Source organism: Pristiophorus japonicus, chromosome 14, assembly GCF_044704955.1.
Source record: "Pristiophorus japonicus isolate sPriJap1 chromosome 14, sPriJap1.hap1, whole genome shotgun sequence".
Taxonomy (NCBI): Eukaryota; Metazoa; Chordata; class Chondrichthyes; family Pristiophoridae; genus Pristiophorus; species Pristiophorus japonicus.
Genome location: NC_091990.1, coordinates 148,325,166 through 148,350,338, shown reverse-complemented (window position 1 = coordinate 148,350,338; position 25,173 = coordinate 148,325,166).

Genomic DNA, 25,173 nt, shown 5'->3' with positions numbered 1-25,173 from the left:
CTAGCCACCAACTCTATCCCTCTCCCTGGCAACTGTCTGGGGCTGAACCAGATCGTTCGCAACCTTGGTGTCGTATTTGACCCAGAGATTAGCTTCCGACCACACATCTGCTCGATGACCAAGATCGCCTGCTTCCACCTCCATAATATCACCTGACTTCCCCCTGCATCAGCTCATCCACTGCTGAAACCCTCATCAATGCCTTTCTTACCGCTAGACTTGACTATGTTCTCCTGGCCGACCTTCCACCTTCCACCCTACATAAACTTGAGCTCATCCAAAACTCGGCTACCCATATCTTAACTTACATCTAGTCCCATTCACCCATCAGCCCTGTGCTCACTCAGCTACATTGGCTCCTGGTCCAGCAACGCCTCTATTTTAAAATTCTCATTCTTGTTTTCAAATCCCTCCATGGCCTCGGCCCTGCCTATCTTTTTAACCTCCTCCAATCCTACTACCCTCTCAGATCTCTGCACTCCTCCAATTCTGGCCTCTTGTGCAGCCCAATTTTAATCGCTCCACCATTGGCAGCCTTGCCTTCAGTTCTGAAGTTTCTCCCTGAACCTCTTCGCCTCTCTAGCTTTCTCTCCTTCTTTAAGATGTTTCATAAAACTTACTTCTTTGACCATCTGTCCCCAAATCTTCTGATGTGACTTTGTGTTAAATTTTGTCTAATATCACTCCTGTGAAGCGTCTTGGGATGTTTTACTATGTTAAAGGTGCTATATGAATGCAAGTTGTTACTGAATCATTTCTCTATGCCCTTTAAAAGAACTTCCATGTACAGCTGAATCTCCCAACAATTCTCTACACCCGTTAATGTGGGTGTGCATTTGGCAACCTGCACCTAACACTGGAAAATACATGCAGGATAAAATGAAGACAGTCCCTTGAATATAATATTAGTCATACTCGTTTAGACGGTAGCTTTCTGCTCCATTTCTTTTCTACACATGATATGCACTCACAACGCAAACTCAGTGAAGATCCGGCAGATCGATTTCCGCTCTTAATCCTGCTCCATGACTTACTATAAACTGGCACACATGGAGTAAAATGGAGATGAAAATAGTCCCGATTTGTCGTCTCCTTCCCTAACAATAATGTACAAAGGACACAAACACAATAAACTATTCCCACACTAGTCTCACAGGATTAAAACACTTAATGCACCAAATGGAAACCATCAAATATGGTGACATTTACACTAAATATGATTATGATTTGTTATCATTAGTTTGTGTATTTAATTATTGTTTGGAAGTGTTGAATTATTCATCATTCATCACATTACAACCGTGACTATACTCCAAAAGTACTTCATTGGCTGTAAAGTGCTTTGAGATGTCAGGTGGCCACGAAAGGCGCTGTATAAATCCAAGTCTTTCTTTTATCATTTGTGTTTGCACACAGTACAAAATTATAAGGCAGCTTGTCCAAAATCACTTTGGCCGCATTACCTTTTTCAAGTCTGTGCAGAGTTGAATAAGGATGCAATTTCTTAATAAATCAGACAGCTGTTGTTGCAGTGCATCCATTTAATCAGCTGGTTTTCTTCCTTCAGATTTTAGGCAATGATCAGCCTTCGACGTTTGGTCATTTTTTGCTTTGAAGTTTTTACACCAAATGCTCCTGCATTTAATGCTCTTTTTGATATCTATTAATAGCCTCGACTTGGGTAGACAGGGCATAATTTCAAAGTTTGCAGATGACACAAAATTGGGAAATGTAGTAAACAATGAGGAGGATAGTAACAGACTTCAGGAGGACATAGACAGGCTGGTGAAATGGGCAGTAGGGGTACGGTAGCATAGTGGTTATGTTACTGCAATAGTCATCCAGAGGCCTGGATTAATAATCCAGAGACAGGAGTTCAAATGGCCTTTAGGGAAGGAAATCTTCCACCCTTACCCGATCTGGCCTACATGTGACTCCAGACCCACAGCAATGTGATTGACTCTTAACTGCCCTCTGAAATGGCCGAGCAAGCCACTCAGTTGTACCAAACTGCTATGACAAAATCGCTGTGGAAGTACCTGCCCCACATGGACTGCAGTGGTTCAAGAAGGCAGCTCACCACCACTTTCTCATAGGCAATAAATGCATGAACAAATAAAAAAAAGACACATGGCAGATAAATTCAACGCAGAGACGTGTGAAGTGACGCATTTTGATAGGAATAATGAAGAGAGGCAATATGAACTAAATGGTACAATTTTAATCAGGGTGCAGGACAGAGAGACATGGGGTTGTATGTACACAAATCTTTGAAGGTGGCAGGACAAGTTGAGAAGGCTGTTAAAGTATATGGGATCCTTAGCTTTATTAATAGAGGCATAGAGTACAAAAGCAAGTTACTCTAAAACTTTATAAAATACTGAGTAGGCCTCAGCTGGAGTATTGTGTTCTATTCTGGGCATCACACTTTAGGAATTATGTCAAGACCTTAGGGTGCAGAAGAAATTTACCTGAATGGTACCAGGGATGAGGGACTTGTTACATGGAGGAACTGGAGAAGCTGGGACTGTTCTCCTTAGAGTAGAGAAGGTTAAGAGGAGTTTTGACAGAGGTGGTCAGAATTAGGAACAGTTTTGATAGAATAAATAAGGAGAAATTGTTTCCAGTGGCAGATGGGTCGGTTCCAGAGGACGTAGATTTAAGGTGATAGGTGAAAGAACCAGAAGTGACATGAGGGTTTTTTTTTTAACGCAGCCACTTGTTGTGATCTGGAATGCATTGCCTCAAAGAGTGGTGAAAGCAGATTCAATAGTAACTTTCAAATTATAAATAGTGGAAGGGAAAATTTGCAGGGCTATGGGAAAGACCAGGGGAGTGAGACAAATTGGACAGCTCTTTCAGGCACGATGAACCAAATGGCCTACTTTTGTGCTGTATCATTCTGTGATTCTATCGCCTAGAAATTCGATTATGCCCAAAAAAGGGAGGTGGCACAGCGGGGCAAGATTCGCTCGCGTCCGTTTAAAAATTCCAGGCAGCACATTATTTTGGTGCTGCCTGTTGATCTGAATGATTTCAGTGCAAAGCCCAGGGATGAACATGCTGCTTCAGGCTGTGCGCTCAGCAGGAGGCCTAATGGAGTGAGGTTGCATTTTCTTAAAGTAAGGCTGTTATTTTGGAAAGCAGTCTCTAGCCCTTAAAGCTCAACTGCCTTCTGAAAAATAAAACATTAAGGGGGTTGAAATTCGGTAACACCCATTTAGTGCTGGTAACACCGACTGGTTGGTAATTTTACCGCTTGCCGGTAATTACCGCCGCCTAGCAGCACACTCTTGTTGATGTTAATAAAGTTTAATTTGCGACTTTACATTATTGTGGTGTGATTTATATACTCGGAGGTTTGCAGGGTGGGGCACGATGTTTCCAGCACATTGCCAGGTGACTAGGCTGGCCACTCGACCTGTGTTGCGTCATTTACTGGAATTGCTACACCGGGAGTCTCTGACGAGCAGCCCTTGCAGCGGCCTCCTCCATGGCTGATGAACCTCGACTTCTTCCTATTCGTCCTCGTCCTCGTGAGGTGCAGCTGCCATCCCTGGTGGCAATGGCTGGCCCCTCATGATGGCCAGATTGTGCAGCATGCAGCACACAACGGTGAACAAGGACACTCTAATCAGGGGAGTACTGACAGGTCCCTCCAGAGCAGTCAAGGCAGCGAAAATGCTGCTTTAGAACTCCGATAATTTGTTCTATTATGGACCTGGTGGCGGCCTGGCTGTGGTTGTAGCGCTGCTCGGCAGGGGTGGTGGGGTTGCGGGGAGGGTGGGGGGAAGTCAGCAGCCAGGTGGCTAGACCATATCCTTTGTCGCTGAGCAGTCAGCCGCGCCCTGCATGCAGTGGCTGGAACAGTCGTGACAGGCTGCTCTCCCGCAGGATGTAGGAATCGTGGCTGCTGCTGGGATAACGGGCATTCACAGCAAGGATCATCCTGCCTCCTGCCCCAATGTCTGCTGCCTCTCCTCAGGCGTGGATCCACATTGGCCATATCCCGTCTATATAGCCAGCGCCGTTGAAGTGGTCGCCGCAACACAACACAGTGCATCAGTGCTGCCCCCATCAGGTTGCCGAAGGTAAGAGCAAGATGGTACTCGTCAATGGAGCCATAATGGTAGTCGTCAAGGTCAGTACTCAGCAGCTGCAGAATGTCAACACCTACGCACTCTGCTCGGAGAATACATAGCACTCACCACGACCTCTGCTCCGGTTGCTACTCCCTTTATTAACCACCCTGTCATTGCAACTGTGAGTTGTGAACACCAGCTTTCTATGGCGAGTTCACCGGCAACTGGTAAGTGAGGCGGAAATCCCGAAATTCGAGTCAGCGGCGCTAGCGAGGCGTGGCACACATACTGATGTCACGATTTGCTGACGTGGGTGTGCGGTGGTGGCATTTGAACCTATTTCAGTTGTGATTTTTTTTTGGACATCTGGCCATTATCATACAACCATAAAATGTTACAGCATAAAATAGGCCAATCAGCCCATCAAGTCTGGGCCAGTATTTTTCTGCACATGTGCCACCTAGTCTCCTGCTTACTTGCCATATCCTTTAATGTTCCTCTTTTCAAATTCCTTCCTAAACAAGTTTATGGATACTGCTCCAACAATAGTTTGTGGCTCATTCTCTGTGCAAAGATTTATTTTCTAATATTGCCTTTATTTCTTTTTGTGATTATCTTAAATGTGTGCCCTCACATTACCAACACTTTAATCAGTGAAAACAACCTGTCACTATTTACCTCATCATAACCCTTCATAATCTTCAGCTCTCTGTCAGGTCATTTTTGAATCTCCTCCGCTTCAGGGAAAGAGCTCTAACTTCTCAAGTCTTTCTTCATAACTGTAATCGCCCACCCTGCGTACCATCGAAGTGAAACTACACTACACCTTTTCTATTGCTTTTATATCCTTCCCATAATGGGGTACCCAAAACTGTACACAATACTCCAATTAAGAGCATAAGAATTAGAAGCAGGAGTAGGCCATATATCCCTTCGAGTCTGCTCCGTCATTCAGTAAGATCATGGTTGATCTTCGGTCTCAACTGCATTTTCCCACCCAATTTCCATATCCCTTGATTCCCCTAGAGTCCAAAAATCTATCTATCTCAGCCTTGAATATGCTCAACAACTCAGCTTTTGAGGTAGAAAATTCCAAAGATATTGTTGGCCTAACCATAGTATTGTACAACATTAACTTTCTTTTTTATTCTATGTCTATAGATAAGAAACCAAGATTTCTGTTTGTCTTTTTATGACCTTGTCTACTTCTGCTGCAATCTTTACGACCTTTGTATCTGCACACCAAAGTCCCTCTTATCCTCTACATTTAAAATTTCACTATTTAAGATATATTTCCTTTCTCTATCCTTATTTCCAAAAAGTATTATTTCAAACACTTACCAGCTCATCCTCATCTATATCCTCCTGCAATCTTTTTTACAGTCTTTATCATAAATTGCCATGCCACAATTTGGTATCATCAGAAAACTTCTACATTTTTCCCTCAGTTACTGAGTCCATATCATTTATGCGTCTAGTAAGAAAGAGTGGGCCTAACTTGGACACCTGTGGAATACCACCTGTGGAACTTTCCCTCCAACCATCTCTCTATCCATGTGACCACACACCAAAATGTAATGAATATTTGAAGCAGAAATGATGGGTTATGGGAAGATTCCTTTGTTGTGTATGTTATTACAAGGATCATAGTATATGGATGCATGAGACACTTGTATATGGGTGCGCTTGAGGTATAATGTACATTTTGAGTGTGCTCATCATCATAGGCAGTCCTTCAAAGCAAGGATGAATTGCTTCCACGCCAAAAAGGGATGAGTTCACAGGTGTTTCAATGAAGGACCTAATATTCCAGATCCTGAACTACATGTTGAAGGGTGGAAGATGCCTGTGAGTGGATTTTTTTAACATGGGGTGGCCGTTGCACACCAGCCACCACTGGTGTGTGCTATATATGTTGTGTCCACTCAAAACAGTATCACAGCAGGATCATCTGATGTTCTATTTACGCAAACGATAAATTGTTAACATTTAAACAATGATGAATAAATTGACCACCTACTTTATACTTGTGCACAGATCCATCGAGAAGTACCACAGCTGTGTGTGGTGATTTGGTTGGTATTTTGGGGTTAGATGTTGTGGTGTGTGGATGTTACAGAGGCTGTGCTGCTGCAATGGTCCACAGCCTGGGGCCTCAGTTCAGTTATTCGCTTCCTTGCAGTCAACTCCATCATCGTGTGAGGGCTCCGTGTGCTAAGGAAGATGAAGTGTGACAGTGGGAATTATGGCTAGTACGTTTGAATGTGGCACTTGTTTTTCATTAATTTTCCTTATTTTTGGAGGTTGGCTGCCTGCACTTCCTGTGCGTGATCCAGCTGTACAGTAGTTCATTCAACTGAAAAGGCAAACAAAAGCAATGGGAAATTCATATTTAAAAAAAAAAATTCTAATGTCTTTTTTTTTCAAAAACGTAAATCCACTTCAATGATTCTAAGAAATTGTTTCATAAATGCTTTTGGTAAGGATAACATCAGATCTGTATTACATGAGTTTATTAAAAAGACTTGTGTTTTTTGTACAAAGCCTTGTCAGCATCGCAGTAATAGTAACCTTAATATTTTCAACAACTCTGTTACTCAAAGGGCTAAGATGACAGGTGGACAACTAACTAGTTTGCTCAATAGAGAATAATTGGTATTCTCTTGCTTTTGGAAAAAAAAATACAGTGAACAATCATTTAAAAATTGAGCTGCTAGTACATTTATATTTGAAAGACACCAGGGCTAGCACAGAGGCAATTACATTAAGCTCTAAAGACAGAAAGTCTGATTAAGAGCATTGGGAAGAATGCAACATGGAGGATAGCATTACAAATTGCTTAAAATCAGCATTTTTTTCCCCAGTCATAAAAGGTAACCATTACACACGGCCTCTTATTATTTAGGCATTGCATTTACAGGAACAGTTAGCAAAATGATTAAGGCACAATTCCTCTCAACATGGGTGGCAGGCAGATTCAAAATACCAAATACAAAGAGAATGCAAGTCTATCTGTGCCTATGCAGATACTCAAGTTCTTGCAAACTATCCAGAGGATTAAGAAAGTACAATAGCTGTTAATACTTGCCATCAGCATTTCATATCATTAATATATGAAAAAAATATTGTTTCAATATATTAGGAGCCATGAGGGATGCTGGTGCACGTGGTCAAATAATATAAGTAGAGGGAACACTAAATGTAATGCATTTTACACTATTATTATGGAGGATAGTCTGCGCATTGAAAGAGATAGGCCCACAGTTAACGGACGTGGCTCATGAAAAAAAGGTCCAACATACACCAATAAACAAAGGGTGTCGATTAACAATTGGTGCTAATGGAATAATCAGGAACCCTGGCTTGGAGCATATACTTAGGCTAAGAAGCTGAAGGAGCTAAATTAATATTGGCAGACATAATCATTAATCAAGAAAACTTCTAAAAACTTATCATTTTAACTGTGTACATCAAATCTGCTTTCTCAAACTCTCAGGCTTATCAGTGACGTCAAATTAGTACCTCCAATGCTGTCATCAATTCTCACTGTTGAAGCAGACTAATACATATATGTTACATCTCAAATGCATTTTGTCCATCACAGTCCTGCGTTACACTTTGGTATCATGTTGTGTGACCCCTGCAATTTCTGAGTCACACTTGCAAATTATAAATTCTGAAAGCACAGCAATTCACAGCTGAATGGCTTACGAATGCACCAATCAATAATAGCAAGCAGAAATGAAAGTTAACAATCAGCTTTCAATCAGAACTTGGTCATCAGAAAATATGCAAATAACCCTTTTCCTTTGCTTGAAAAAGTGACTCCATCCCAAATCCCTTCCCATTGGATGTACTCGAAACACACAAGACTGTCTGCATATTTGGTAGTGTATCTAAGAAATATTTTTGAAAGGAATTATAACTTATATTATTATTTTTATAATTTGTACTAAATTTACTTAAAATATTGTAACGTAAGAATTTTACAGATTCTTTTGAGGGGTTCCTAAGTGCAGTGGTTGCAATCTCTGCTCACTACTTTGGCCTGCCATCCCAATTTCATTTAAATATTCAGGTCAGGCAACTGCGCCTGTAGTGATGCAACATAGGCGCTCGACCTACTGAGGAAGAAAAGGTACCGCTCTGAAAGGGCTTGCCTAAGGATTTGCCCACCCAAATCCTTATTTGATGGATTGCAACGTGAGCATTGTACGGCATGAGGTGGGTCTGAGGAGGTGTGTCCTAATAGTGTATCATGGAGATGGTGACAAGACTGAACACTGTCTGCAGTACTTGGAAACAGATACAGGAGAAATTGGGAAATTTTAAGGAATCTGGCATGGTAAAATGAACTAAGTACCTATCATGTTAACATTTCAGGTTGACAGCCTTTTGTTAGTTATAATAGGATTTAAGCAAGTGCAGAGGCAGGGGGAGGGGGAGAAAGAACAAAAGGGGTGGTCTGTGATACGGTGGAAGGGAGGAGAGATTAAATGACAAAAGGGATGATGATGCAAGGCAAAAGGAGATGGTAATGGGACAAGTAAAGAAACAAAAGATGGGTCTAGAGGAGGTGTAAGTGGGAATATCAGCAACAGCTGCTGTCTGGAAAAAATAGGGGCAAAGGTTATTATCTGATATTGTAGAACTCAATGTTGAGTCCGGAAGGCTGTAAAGTATCTAATCAAAAGATGAGGTGCTGTTCCTCCAGGTTCCATTGAGCTTCATTGGGACAGTGTAGGAGGCCGAGGACAAAGAGGTCACAATGGGAGTGGAGTGGAGAATTAAAGTGCCAGGTAATCAGATGCTCAAGGTCACGCTTGCAGAACACGACCCCAGATGCTGCCTGACCCGCTGAATATTTCGAACATTTTCTGTTTTTATTTCAGATTTCCAGCATCCGCAGTATTTTGTAACAGTACTATATACTAGATAGATGGTGCATAGCACAAAATGTGGCCTGTCAACTGGTTCCACGCTCACTGATTGCCTTTATGTAACTGTACAGCTCTTTTACTGTATCTCATACCACAGTCGAAATGCAAATGTACAATAAAAGCCTTTCTGCACTTTCACCGTTCAAAGCCTTCAGTTTGGAAGCAATTGGTGTCCCCCTGCACTTTGTAAATTGCACCAATGTGTAGCGACTTGGGTGTGTATGTTCTGGTGTTCAATAGGCAGAGACAAAAGTGCCAGACATGTTAACAAATAAATCAATCACATTTTTGATTATGAGACCAGTATAGCAGTCGATATTACAGTGTTAGGTTGGACTGAGCTACAGGCAGCATAACAATTGAAGATTGGGGTGATCTCGCCAACCACGAATTGTGCTGTTCCTACTTTTCAAATTTGCTGCAGGTGTCCTTACTCCAGCTGAACACGTTCTATCCAACTAACCTGAAGCAAATGAAGACTGTTGTCCTGCCTAATTGGAAAGTTGATGCCCCAAGTGTTGCTGAAAGAGTTGGGGCCTGCTGGTCTCTCTGGCATTCCTTCTTTCATCTTGTACCACCCCTACCATCAAATTGAGGTGCTCTAAAATAAAGCCGACCTTAAGGTGTGAGCAAAAGTAACCAGCAACATTTTTCTCAAAAATGAATATTTTCACAACCGTTTCAAAAATGTGATTAAAATATTAAGAATAAAGCATTAAAACAATACTAAAAACATTACAAAAATTCCTCCATTAGTTCCTGCACCCAGGGAGCTTTCCTTATGTCCATTTTAAAAGGACAACCCACCTATTTGCTTTTAATGATTTTTGCAAAGCCATCAACCTAATGCAACCCTTGCAAAGATGCTGCAAGACACAGAAGATCTTGGATTTTATCTAGTTTAGCTACTCTAGCTCAAAAATCAATGCAAGGTTAGATGGAAGACTAACTGCATCCTTTATGGAGTGAGGTTAACCTTGTCCGTCCAGCAGAAACCGGGCAAGGAGGAAGTTAAAATCACCCGGGGTACTTACACCATCAAGGTCATGCTCTCTTCCCGTAGTCTTCCATTTTAATCTGCACTTCTGAGCAGGTGGGAATATCGCCCACTGTAAATTAGCAAGGTTTTGCTTTAATTATGCAGATTGGGAAAGTGTCTGTTCGGAACATTGCTGAAAGAATTCAATGCTCATCTCCACTTCCAGAAATTTCTAAACGCATTACTAAATTGCAAAATCCTGCCCCCCAAAAAAAAGTTCGATAACCCCATGCATTAAAATGAGAATTTAATTTATTCATGCCATCTAAATGGAATATAACTTATTCAGTCATGCCTGCTATTGGGTCTATTTGAGGGCCTGTTCTGAGTGATTACGTTCTTGTGAAGCACCTTGGGATGTTTTACTAAAGGCGCTATATAAACGTAAGTTGTTGTTGAGTTGTCATTTTTTTAAAGCTGCTCGCCAGTACATTTGTGAGTCAATGAACATACATCATGCAGCTAAGTTTTATTGGAAGCTTGCTTTGTCAGCTCACCTTTATAGATTCCAATGCAATAATAGTTCCAGCTTTAAGTTACAATTAGAAAATGTGTCCTGCTGCAGTATTGGCGTGCAAGTGGAACTGGAAAAGAGCTGTAAGATTATCTGACTCTGTTTGCATCTAGCCTCAGTCAAGGTATAATGAACAGGCTGAGAGGAAACTATTTGTGGCACGCTTACTTTGCCAATTAATTTTGTATAAGGAAATGCTGAGTCGCCTCACCTCAGCAGGTTTTGCGATGCTGGTGAGCATTTTCCTCATCTGCTCACAAGTCCTTTGAATTTGGAACACCGCACTAACCTTTTGTGCCATCTTCTTCACGTTGTCTGGGTGGCAAGGTCGCCCTTTGTAGCCAACTAAGGCAACCTTTTATTGAACCATTTCTTAAAATGGAAAACTCCACAGCGGCATCCCTTGAATGGATGTATTGTTTGTGGGCACTGTGCCATCTGCAGCGACTGGAATCCTGCCTCCTATCTGCTTCCTGCGGAAGGAACTCAGCTCAATCTTTAGGAGTTGCAGCAGCGAACACATTTCCCACCCCTGCCCTATTCCGTTGAGCGAGCTTACAGTGGAAGGTCCAATCCAGGGGAGAAAGCTTTGTGCCAAAAGTATAATTAGGCTGACCCCAGAAGATCCGCCATGATCGCCCATTCCACCAAAGCTTACAGGTCATCAGTCCTACACTCTGAACCGTGGGACTGAATTGTCTACCCGATGGAGATTATACAAACTTGACAACGGGCCTGTACTAATATAGCTCATTATATTGCTCAAAATAGAGAGAATTTAATTCTAAATTTGATTTCTGAAAAGCTATTTCTTACATCAAATATATGAATATATTATTGGAATTCATAGCATCGAATTTTCATCACTCCAGCTCGCAAAGAAATAAAGTTAGGGGCTAAAAATTCCAGTGCTCCTTGGTGTGCCAGGAGCACATATTCAAAAATTGCACACGCACAGCCCACAATTTTCTGTCCATTAAAGTCCGTTAGCATTTTAACAGTTTGATTTTTGGTATAAAATTACAGAAATAAAATACGTTAAAATCAGTATTGATCAGAGATTTAAAAACAGCAGGAACTTGATGAATAAAGACTAGCCATTATGTGTGTGTGTGAGTCGACAGGGAGAGATGATAGATAACAACTGAAATATATCATTGATTCTGGGTATTTTGCTTTTACTTTTAAGGATTCTAAAATTCCACAACTGTACCTCAGAGGTCAATGAGAGGGGATGCCGTGGTCCTAAATTTGGTTTGGTCTCTAAGCCCTGAACTTTGAATGTACCTTTTTTGCAGGAAGACACTGTGACCTAGGTCATTGTAGAGCCAGAGGCTCTACGGGATCAGCTTGCAATTTCCATTGAACTCTTTAATTCTTTGCTACTGGCCTGGACTGCTCAACCTACATGCAGCAATCCTCCATTAGTAAGCTCCCTTTGAAATTTCAGGCTTTGTTCAAAGGATAAATCTGTACAGAAAACATCAACAATATCCAAATGCCAGATCCCGCAGGCAAAATATTAATGAAAGTCATTTCTAAATAAATAATAAAGGAAGAAGAGTGGAAGCCTATCAGATTTGTGATGTTAATATGATCATAAGGAAACATTAAATTAGATAGACAATGGAAATTAAAGTTAAGTTCAAAACACATGCTCTGGGGTTTTGTCACAAACTGTAGTCAATAATTCAAAACTATCATAAAACATACCAAATTACTCAAAAATTATTTAACCTTTGGAAATCTTACCAGAAATCTGCATTAATAGTTGTTATTATAAAATCACTGCTAGAATTTCTCTTGCTTACAGTAAAAATATGATAAAGTGTAGCTTGCAGAGAGATGCATTGAAAATGCATGAACTTCATGTTTTCAGTGTGTTCGAGAAATGTAATTATTTCAGGAGATTCCAGTTTACTATCTTGGCCTTCCATCAGCTATGATAAGGCTGCCAACCAAAGCACCCTGAAGTAATTACACTACTATAACACACTAAGGGCAAAAAAAAACATTGAAATTACATCGAGAACTCACTGAACAAAGAATCTTTCTGATGGCAGTGATACATATGTTAATGAAAATAAATATTTTTGACAGTCTGCAAATTGTTTACAGCTCAGACTGCTGAAGACTGAGTAAGGTAGCACAGATCAAACCTCTGCAGTACTGAAGTTCATTCGGTAGAAATACTTTGCTGTGTTCATTCATTTAAACAACCCAGACTTTTTAAAAGAAAAATTATAATTAGTACCATGGATGCTTGATTTCATTTAAAGCATGAACAAAACTAACAATGCAGTGAGCTCTCGGGTGTGCTTGATACTTTCAATCCATTTTCTCTCCATCTTTTTCTGCTTTCTCATTGTGTGTGTGTTTGTGTGTGTGTGTGTTTGTAGCACAGTCAAGATCCAGTCTTTTCAACTGTTGCACCTAATGACCAAACATCACTCCTTTGGCTGTTGTATCACCAGACAGGCAGTGTCAATGGCCCCAAGTTTCCACATGATTTGCTCCTGATTTTTAGGAGCAACTGGTGTAGAACGGAGTATCTTAGAAATTGGAATTCTCCTCATTTAGTTTGCTCCAGTTCTAGTCAGTTAGAACAGTTTCACTTTGGAACAGAATTTTTTTTTCAAAAGGGGGCGTGTCCGGCCACTTACGCCTGTTTTCAAAGTTTCGTCAGTGAAAACTTACTCCAAACTAACTTAGAATGGAGTAAGTGAAGATTTTTGTACACTCGAAAAAAACCTTGTCTACACTTTAGAAAATCAGGTGTAGGTTACAAATCAGGTGTAGGGAATGGTGGGGGGGGGGGGGGGTTTAAAGGGAAGTTTACAAACATTAAACACTTCAGTTTTACAAATAAAGAGCCATCATCAATAATAAATGATAAATACATCAATAAATCAACCAATAAATCAATCAAAAAAAATTAATAAGAAATAATTTTAAAAAAAATCAATAATAAAACATTTTCTACTTACCGACTGCAGCACTGGGAGCCCTCCAACAGCGTGCTGGGATGCCCCCCCCCCCCCCCGCAGTGTGTCTCTGTCAGTGTCTCTATCTCTCTGTCTGTCTGTGTGTGTCTCTCATTCTCTGTCTGTCAGTGTCTGTATTTCTGACAGCGAGGGGAGGGGGAGGAGGGGGGTAGAGGGAGAGAGGGGGAACAGAGGGAGGGAAGGGGGAGAAGGGGGAGGGATGGGGGAGAAGGGGGAGGGGGAGAAGGAGGGGGGAGAAGGGGGAGAAGGGGGAGAAGGGGGGGGAGAAGGGGATAAAGGGGAGAAGGGGGAGAAAGGAGATGGGGGGAAAGGAGATGGGGGGAAAGGAGATGGGGGAAAGGAGATGGGGGGGAAAGGAGATGGGGGGGAAAGGAGATGGGGGGAAGGAGATGGGGGGAAAGGAGATGGGGGAAAGGAGATGGGGGGGAAAAGGAGATGGGGGAAGGAGATAGGAGGAAGGAGATGGGGGGGGAAGGAGAAGGGGGAGGGAGGCTGAACGGGCCGGGCCCGAGACTTCGGGCAGGGCCCGTCCCCAGCACCAGATTTACAGGTAGGTGGCGTTGGGTCGGGTCGGGGGGGTGGTGGGAGGGAGGTCGGTTCGGTTCGGGTCGGGGGGAGGGAGGGAGAGGGAGGTCAGGTCGGGGGGAGGGAGGTCAGGTCGGATCCAGTCCGGGGGAGGGGAAGCGGGAGTCAGGTCGGGTCGGGTCCGGGGAAGCGGGAGTCGGGTTGGGTCCGTTCCGGGGCGGGGGGGGCGGGGAAGCGGGAGTCGGGTCGGGTCGGGTCCGGGGACGGGGGGGGGAAGCGGGAGTCGGGTCGGGTCCGGAGGCGGGGGGCGGGGGGGGTAAGCGGGAGTCGGGTCGGGTCTGGAGGTGGGGGGTGGGGGGGGGTAAGCGGGAGTCGGGTCGGTGTCGGGTCTGGTCCGGGCGGGGGGAAGTGGGAGTCAAGTCGGGTCGGGAGGAAGCAGGAGCTGGCCGTGGGAGGAGCCTTATTCACGCAGCCCCAGTGAGGCCATTCGGCCAGGGCTAGGGGCTGCGTGCTTTGGGCCCCTCCCACACAGTTTCGGGCGCCTGAAGCTACTGCACTTGCGCGCCCACTGTAGCGCGCATGTGCAGAGGTCCCGGCACTGTTTTCAGCGCAGGGACCTGGCTCCGCCCCCTACAGCTCCTGCTGCGCTGTGCCGAGGGTCAGAGGACCTGCAGGGAGGTGGAGAATCTGGAGGGTTTTTTTAGGCACACTTTGTGGCGCGAAAAACGGGCGTCCAGGTCGGGACTGCGCCGTTCTAGGCGCGGCTCGAAACTTGGGCCCATTATTTCCCTCCTTACTCACCCATCAAATCATGTTCTCTTTTCTCTGGCACTCTGTTCAGTAACTTGAATAAATCAATGAAACAGTCCCAACTGGAGCAGGCAGATTGGAGTGACAACTCAATCCATCTCATTGGGACATTGGAGCTACAACTTTTAGGCAATTGAGCCATGCTAACTATTTAGTCATCATTTCAAAATCAGTTCTTACGGGAGCATCACGTCAAAAGAGGAAAACTGAACCTCAGATACATCATTTTTGTAAATGAATGAAATTGCAATCTTTCCTGCACCACATGGTGACGTACATTGAACTTATGATTAAATTATATTTTATATTGTACTCTGCTGTTCAAGCTGTGTTATTTTTAACTATTTGTTTTTAGAGACTGGCAACTTTTATAAAGTGAACTGCACCTGTTTCATGTGTTTTCATTCAGAGAAAGTCGCACAGATGTGAAGATTTATTGATTGCACAAGACATAAAATATCTCAAATACAGATTAATTATGTACTGGAGGCACTTACTCTGTGTCTGTTAATCCTCTCACCAGTATGAACCAATGCAGTGATTTATGGCTGCAAAGGTTAAAGATCACAGAGTAAAGTTTTATTTCCAGTGTCATAAAAACCATATCATCCTTACATTTTCAACATTTTGCTTTGTAATTTGATCTATTTTACAACTTTGCCAAAAAGTATTGTGGGTTATACTAGGTGAATCAGACTTGTTGTTTACTCTTAATCATCCCTTTTGTATACAGCTGGTAAGTTATATTGTAGTAATATTGTGTAATTCAGTTTTTAATAAGTAGTACCCACTAATTAAAATATAGGACAATATATTAGTTTTTTTTATAAGGCTTTCTGATAAACAACAGAATACACTAAAACACATTTATTATAACATGCTTTTTGTACTGTTCCTAACGTGCTAGTTACTAACCTTTTTGTATTTGTTAATGCCATGTGGGCGTCGCTGGCAAGGCCAGCTTTTATTGCCCATCCCTAATTGCCCTTGAGAAGGTGGTTGTGAGCCACTTTCTTGGACTGCTGCAGTCCACGTGGTGAAGGTAACTACTACTCCTTCTTCTTACGCAGTGCCCCAGAGTCGAGGATGACTTGCTTCCACACTAAAATGAGTTCTAAGGTGACTGATGAGACCAATGTGGGATCTACAGTCTCTGTCACTGGTGGTGCAGATGGAGGTTGGAGGGATAGGTGGATGGACTGCTTGATTTGTCATACACTCCTTCCACTTTTTGTGCTTGGCTTCCGCGTGCTCCCGGCGAAGAGACTCGAAGTGTTCTCGGATGCTCCTCCTCCACTTTGAGCTCTCTTGGGCCAAGGATTCCCAAGAGTCAGTGGGGACATTGCATTTTTTCAAAGAGGCTTTGAAGGTATCCTTGAAGCCCTGTCCTCTTCTCCTGAAGGTGTTGATTTCTTGCTGGGATATAGTTTCCAAGATGTTGGCACCCAACTCATTTTTCATGGGTGAGGCTAGACAGTAACAGTGGTATGTTATTTGGCCATGGGGGCATCACAGCGAAGCCAGATCCTGTCCTGATACAACTTCCCCAACTTCAATGTCCATGCACTTCTACCAGTGGTAGCTGGATAGCAATCTGTAGTGAAATTGCGAATGCATTCTTTAGAAACCTGCTTATGATTTTTCTATACCGGGTGAAGAATTCCTAAATATGTACAGGAGAACATTCTTAATCTGTATGTTTCTAGCCCAACAAGAAAGGAAGCAGTGTTGGATCTAGTTCTGGGGAATGAAGTAGGGCAAGTGGAGTATGTGTTGTAGTGGGGGGACAGCTGGGTAATCGATCATAATACAATTAGGCTTAAAGTAGCTATGGAAAGGGACAAAGAAAAATCAAAAGTGAAAATACTCAATGGGAAGAGAGCCAATTTGTGATTTTAGAAGAGATCTAGCATAGCTGCATTGGAAACAGATTACCTAGGAAAACTGCAAATTAGTAATGGCAGGCCTTCAAAGCGGAGATGCTTCGGGTAGAAACCAAGCAAGCATATTTCCATAAGGAGGAAATATGGGGCTCCCTGGATGACAAAGAAAATAGAGGTTAAAATAAAACAGAACAAGGAAACTTATGAGAAATGTCAGGTACAGAATACCGTAGAAAACCAGGCAAAATACAGAATGTGCAGGTGGAAAGTGAAAAAGGATTCAAGAAGGGCAAAGAGAGAATACAGGAAAACATTAGTGGGTAACATAAAAGTGAACCCAAAAATCATTTATAAACATATACAAAGTAAAAGGGTAGTTAGAGAAATTATGGGACCAATTCGGGACAAAAGAAGAAAATCTTCTTGTGGAGGCAGAGGGCGTGACTGAGGTGCTGAATGAGTACTTTGCATCTGTCTTCACAAAGGAAGAGGATGAAGTTAATGCTGCAATAGAGGAGGGGGATTAGGGATATTGGATAGAATAAAAATAGAAAGAAAGAAGGTGCGAAATAGGTTGGCATCACTGAAAGTTAACAAGTCACTCAGTCCAGATGGGATGTATCCGAGGTGGCTGAGGGAAGCAAGGGTGGAAATAGCAGAAGCTCTGACCACAATCTTTCAATCCTCCTTGGGTATGGGAGTGGTGCCGGAGGACTTTTGGATGGCAAATGTTATAACCCTGTTCAAAAATTGAGAGGGGGATAAATCTAGTAACTACAGGCTAATCAGTTTAATAGTGGGAAAACTACTAGAGACCGTTTTCAAGGATAAAATGAGTTCTCACTTGGAAAAGCATGGGTTAATAAGGGACAACCATCATATATTTGTTACAGGCAAATTGTGTCTGACTAACCTGACTGAGTTCTTTGAATAAGTAACAGAGAGGGTTGATGAAGCTGGTGCAGTAGATGTTGTATATATGGACTTTCAAATGGCTTTTGATAAAGTACCACACAACAGACATATTTGGAAAATAGAAGCACATGTTATTAAAGGGACAGTGGTAACTTGGGTCCATAATTGGTTAAGGCATAGGAGGCAGAGAGTAGTGATGAGCAAATGTTTTTCTGACTGGAGAGAAGAATGCAGTGGGGTTCCCCAGGGGTCAGTATAAAGACCATTGCTTTTATTGTTATGCATAAATGACCTGGACTTGGGTATATGTGCACAAATCAGTGAAGTTGGCAGAGTAGATTGAGAAAGTGGTTAAAAAAGCATACAGGATCCTGAGCTTCATAAACAGAGGCATAGGGCTCTGGAAAGGCAGTAGGTATAAAACCCTGCAAATAAGGCAAGTTAAAGTTGTTATTTTTAAATTCTTTTGCAGCGATTTGCTAGAAAAGGGTCTTGTGAATGTTTTGTGATTTTTTATTTTTTGTTTTTTGGAAAAAGAATTGTGTTATAAGAACATAAGAACATAAGCATTAGGAACAGGAGTAGGCCATCTAGCCCCTCGAGCCTGCTCCGCCATTCAACAAGATCATGGCTGATCTGGCCGTGGACTCAGCTCCACTTACCTGCCCACTCCCCATAACCCTTAATTCCCTTGTTGGTTAAAAATCTATCTATCTGTGATTTGAATACATTCAATGAGCTAGCCTCAACTGCTTCCTTGGGCAGAGAATTTTCCTCCCCTCCCTAGGCCCAACTCACAGCGGTATCGGCCTCGGAGAAAAGTTGCAGAAAATTCGCAGTTTTGACTCATACTCCGCTATGATTTTGAGTTGAACATTCTGGAAAAAGGGGAAAAATAGTGCCCCATGGGAAAAATCGACGTTGCGCGAAGATTTACGGTGCAAACCGCAAATTTTCTGCAACTTTTCACCGAGGCTGATACCACTGCAAGTTGGGCCTAGTGAGGGGGGAAAACATTTTTTTTTCCAAAAAAACAAAAAATAAAAAATGACAAAACATTCACAAGACCCTTTTCTAGCAAATCACTACAAAATAATTTAAAAATGAAAACTTTAACTTACCTTTTTTGCAGGATTTCATATCTACCACCTTTCCAAGAGCTGCACTGACTGGTTTTTCCTCTGTGTGTTTTTTGGTCCCATCTATGGGTGACCGCTGTACCAAATAGCGAGCGAAATTGCTTGTTCCAGTCTTGTACACTAATGGTCTGCTCCCCAGCGGTATTTCAATATTGCCGGTGCAAGACTTCAGGGAATTTCCCACTGCACCATTTTCTGCCCAAAACGGCGAAATACCGCTGAAAAACCCGGAGTAAGGTTGCGGAATTTGCAGGTACCATGGAGTACAAAAGCAAGGAAGTTATGATGAACCTTTATAATACACCGATTCGGCCTCAACTGGAGTATTGAGACCAATTCTGGGCACGGCACTTTAGAAAGGGTGTAAAGGCCTCCGAGAGGGTGCAGAAAAGATTTACAAGAATGGTTCCAGAGATGAGGGACTTCAGTTACCTGGATAGACTGGAGAAGCTGGGGATTTTCTCCTTGGAGCAGAGAAGGTTGAGAGGAGATTTGATAGAGGTGTTCAAAATCATGAGGGGTCTGGACAGAGCAGATAGAGAGAAACTGTTCCCATTGGCAGAAGGGTCAGGTACCAGAGGACACAGGTTTAAGGTGATTGGCAAAAGAACCAAAGGCGACATGAGGAGAAACTTTTTTATGCAGCATGTGGTTAGGATCTGGAATTCACTGCCTGAAAGGGTGGAAGAGGCAGATTCAATTGTGGCTTTGAAAAGGAAATTGAACCTGAAGAAAACAAATTGCAGGGCTACGGGGAAAGGGCAGGCGAGTGGGACTAGCTGAAGTGCTTTTGCAGAGTGCCAGTACGGGCTCGGCAGGCCGAATGGCCTCCTTCTGTGCTGTAACCATTCTATGATTCTATGATATGGAGTACAATTTTGAAGTTTGGGGATGATGCAAAACTTGATAATGTAGTAATTAGTGAGCAGGATAGTGGAGACTTCAGAAGGACATAGACAGACTAGTGAAATGGGCAGACACAAAGCAGATGCAATTTAATGCAAATGAATGTGAAGTAATGCACTTTGGGAAGAACATGGAGAGGTAGTATAATCTAAATGCTACTGTTTTGAGGGGGGTGCAACAGCAGTGGAACATGGAGGTATATATTTATTATAAGGTGGTTAAGAAAACGTATGGGATACATGGCTTTGTAAATGGGGCATTGAATACAAAAACAAGGAAATTATGCTAAACCTTTACAAATCACTGGTTAGGCCTCAGCTGGGGTATTGTGTACAATTTGGGGCACTACACTTTAGAAAGGATGTCAAGGCCTTGGAAATGGTACAGAATAGGTTTACCAGGATGATATCAGGGAAGAAGAGCTTCAGTTCTGCGGAGAAATTGGAGAATCTGGGATTGTTCTCCTTAGATCAGAGAAGGTTAATAGGAGACCTAATAAAGGTATTCCAAATTATGAAGGGTTTTGTAGAGCAAGTAGGGAAAAAACTTTCCTCTGGAATTTAAAAGTGCACAACCCATTATTTTTCGGTAATTTGAAAATAATTCCGTCTCCAATTCTGTTTGACTGCTTTGATACAGTAATGGAAAGCTTTCGGTTTTTGTTTACCATTCAGGCTGTCAATCAACTGGATGTGGATATAACTAGGATCATATAGACTCCAGGCTAACTCCAGCCTGTGGGCCAAGTCTCAACAACATGGCGACAATGAAGATAAGCAACACATTTAATGTTGCTATATTTCAGTAACTGAAGGGAATTTAAAGCAGATTTTTGTCAAGCGATGAGTATTTGGGACAGTTCTTTCGCACTTTGGAAAAGTGTGGGTCATATCGCATCAGCTACATAGCTGAGCTCTTTAAGAGATGGGATTTGGGGCGATTTTAAAATTATTGTTATATTATTCTGATCTTGGTTCAACCTATAGTTATGAAGGGTACAATTTAAAAAAATGAGAACTACAATATGGGAATTTAAAGGAGTTGGCCTCCAGCTTTGGGAAGGGTAAAATTAATTTTCTTTAATTAAAAAAAAAAAGCTAGCAATGCTGAGAATTTGAAATAATAAAAAAAGAAAATGTTGACCTACACAGATGGTCCATCAACCATTTGGGTTGATACTCTTCATCAGAATAGTTCTCCTCAGCACTGCCAGCCTTGCCTCACTAGTAGCACCCTACCCTGAGTCAGAAGGTCATGGGGCATGGGCAGTCTGAGCATATATAGTAGGCTGACACTTCAGTGCATGTGAAGGAAGCGTTGCATTGTCAAAGGTGCCATCTTTTAGATGAGATGTTAAATTGAATCCCTGTTTGCCTTGATAAGTGGATGTAAAATATCCTGTGGTACTAGAGGGTTCTTCTGGTATCCTGATCAACATTTATCCCTCAACCAATACTACCAAAAACTGAGCAACCGATCATTCATTTCATTGCTGTTTGTTGGCCCTTGCTGTGTGCAAAATGGCTGCTGTATTTGCCTACAAAACAGAAGTTACTACACTTCAAAGTACTTAATTGGCTGTGAAGTGCTTTGAGGCATCTTGAGGCCCTATATAAATGCAACTTCTTTCTTTACTCCTGATAATTTTTGTGTGTAACAAGGGAAATAACGTCCCATAATCTCAATCACGTTCTAAGCAAATGAATTGATAGAACAAAGGTGTCTTGGAAACTTAATAGGACATTGTTAACTTTGCCCGAATACAGGATGGTATTCAGTAAACTATCATACTATGGCAACCCATGCAGATTCAACTATCACCCATTTTGGAGGTAGCAGCAGTTTTCAGGAAATTATATTTTGATAGGCTAAAAACTGGCAAAAATCAATTTTCAGCCAATCAAAAGCCTCCAAATGTTAAGAATTGACCTGGTCATGCCACAGAAGTGACCTGGTCAATCTTGACACATAACCCATAAAGCAGGGAGAGATGCTGCTGAATGAGTGAACTTGTTGCTGGCCCCAGCAATCCAATAACATTTAACAGTGAACTAAGTAGTTAACTTTCCTGATACAAAACCTCTTTGCCACCAAAAATAATAAAACAGATATATGCCAACTCTTGCACCAAGATAAATCAGTTATTAACCCTAATAATAAGCCCATTAATTAGAGAGTCAAGTAAGTCTTGCATTTAAACTGTCTTCAACATATTTTCAGTCACAATGTTGTGGCCATTTGGTTCTAAACGCTGAATTCAACTTAAATGTTTAGTGTATATTTCTAATGGTGCGTATATAAACTTTTATGGCAAATAGTTTGTATTCTTAAGAGGAGTTGACTGTCTAGCCTTTCTTTGGGAATATTAAACTGAATGGTCTTTGTAGTAGAAGTTTATGATGCCATATTTCAAATTAAAACAACATTTACCGAGGACTTGCAGTTTGAACCATTCTAATCTGATTAGAATTGACACACCAACCAATTAGCTGTTATATAATAGTTCTGTACTGAAAAACCTTGGCCCAAGGTAGCCAGTCAAATTTCAGCCTGTATTTAATTTACCTCGGGGCTTTAAGCAGCCTGAGCACACAAATGCCAGTCATGCATTGGAATAATGGTTGGTTGAATATGGAGAAGAATTATGTTAAGGAGTGAAAAGAAACCAACTACCTTCTCAAAGTAATTATTTAATTGAGGCTTTTTCTAAATTGAAACCAGATTCAGTATAACTGTGCTGATATAAGACACTACATGCAAATTCACTCAGATTTGGCCGCTGGTCAGTAATTTAGTTACTCAACAGGAATCCCGTAGCTATAATAGATGTATGAGCCAACAGAACGATAAAAGTTACCCTATATTCTTGCATGATTATTATGTCAAATATAACCACAATCTAGGTATTTGTGACATCCTCACAATAGACCCACAGTGAAATGTAAAGAATTTTAACAAGTGTTATTAACCGTGGCTATAATACTTCACTTCCAGTGCTTTGTGCTGGTAGATTGTGGACTTTTAGCTGGTTAAAATGCCAGCAGTGCCCTTGCACACATTTGGGGGTCCCTAGACACAACCTCTGTCTAATTCTTCATGCCTTAGTCAGTTGAGGAAAGACCCTGTGGGAAGTGAGAAGTGAGTATGGACTCCATATCAGACAAAGAGAAATTCTGCATTTGTAGATTTCTCCGATGTTAGATTTGAAGTCTCTTAAACGTAGAGCTGGGTTTCTGCGTGGGTCAGATAGTTGACTGACCAAATCAAAAATTTACCAATAGCATTATCTAAAACTACAAGATTATTATTTCAATAGATCAACTTTCAGATAAAATGTTAAACTGAGGCACCATATACCCCCTCACGTGAACGCAAAAGATCCCATGGCACTTTCTGTGGAAGAGCAGGGCAGTTCTCCTGATATCCTGGCTAACATTTATTCTTCCAACATCGCCAAAAAATAGACTATATCGTAATTTATTTCATTACTCTTTGGGAACCTTACTGTACAAATTGGCTGCTGGATTTTCTTACATTACAACAGTGACTACGCATCAATTGGCTATAAAGCATTTGGGACATCTTGAGGTCATGAAAGGAGCTATAAAACACAATGTATTCATTTATTAATTTTTTTATTTATTTACTTCCCTCCGTCCCTCCTTCCTTCTCTCCCCTAAACTGTTCCCTTTCCTTTCTACACCTTCTTTCCCCTACACCTCCTTCTCTCCGCTACACCTTCCTTCCTTCCCTCCCCACTACACCTTCCTTCCTTCCCTCCCTCCCTCCCTCCTCTATACCTTCCTTCCATTCCTTTCCTTTCCTTTCCTATACTTTCCCTCCCTCCCCTACACCTTTCCTCCCTCCCCTACACCTTCCCTCCCTCCCCTACACCTTCCTTTCCTCCCCTACACCTTCCCTCCCTCCCCTACACCTTCCCTCTCTCCCCTACACCTTCCCTCCCCACTACACCTTCCTTCCTTCCCTTCCTCCCTCCCTCCTCTACACCTTCCTTCCATTCCTTTCCTTTCCTTTCCTATACTTTCCCTCCCTCCCCTACACCTTCCTTCCCTCCCCAACACCTTCCTTCCCTCCCCTACACCTTCCCTCCCTCCCCTAAACCTTCCCTCCCTCCCCTACACCTTTTCTCCCTCCTCTACACCTTCCTGCCCTCCCCTACACCTTCCCTCCCTCCCCTACACCTTCCTTCCTTCTCTCCTCTAACCTTCCTTCCTTCCCTCTCTCTACACCTTCCTTTCCTCCTTCCTCTGCTCCTTCCCTCCTTCCCTTATACCATCATTAGTTATTAACATATGTTCAATGGATTAGTTGCCAATGCTAACATTATGGAAAGGTCTACACCTGAAACATTAACTCATCTGCTGTCTCCTCAGATGCTGACTGAACCTGGAGACTTTCCATCATTTTCTACTTTTGTTTTAGATTTTCAACATCTGCAGTTTCTTGTTACTGTTATACAGCATTGGCATGATAAAATTTAGCCTTGGGTTTTGAACCATTTGATTAGTGCGTTCATCTGTTCAACAAACACATTAGCTGTAAGGGCTAACTACTGCATATTTTTACATCATTTTAATTTTTTTCATTTCAGAAGACATTGCCCCTTTAAGAAACCGACAATGCTTTCTGAAATGCCAGTCTCACTTTCAGAGAGGCTGTTCTAGCTGCAGTGATGATTTGGCCACGCTACTTTGGGCCTCCTGCCGGGACCAATGCCACCAGGACGGTGTTGCACAGTGAGTTTAGCGTTGCGCTTGTTGTGTCCTTAGATGCTCTAACAATGACTCCACGAGACAGTGTGTTGTACTTGAACTATAGTGACCGTATTCCTTTATTAGTTAACTCCAGAGTGAGGATCACACCTGGTGGCCTGCCTTTTATACTAGGCCAGGCACACCTGTACAGGTAACCTACGAGTCTCCCACTGCTGTGCCCTCTGGTGGCACACCTTGATATAGTACCAACAGTGGCCATGTAAGATACATGACATCACTCCCCCCTGAGCCCTCAGTGCAGATCACCTCTGCATTAACTATGCTCTGGGCTTAGCTCTATATGGGTTCTGTCTAGTAGACCTCTGCCGGGCCGGCTCAACCTTGGGTGGATAGTTGGTGCAGTAGCATGCTGGTGGTTGCTGTTTGTGTGTGTGTGTGTTCCTGACCATTCCATTCTCATCCCCTCCCACGTTGGTGTGGCGGGGGCTCCTGGCATTCATGTACATACAAGTTCAGGTAAGTGGGTTTCGCATTTTTTTTTTTGTGTGGTTCCGTGATGCGACAAGAGCGTTAGATGCCTTGTGATGCAGTGACCAGTGCGTAAGGACAAGCTCGTTCCGGAGCTGCTGGGTGGTGTCCTTGAGGTCTGGTGGAGGTTCAGTGCCCAGTGCTGGCAGTG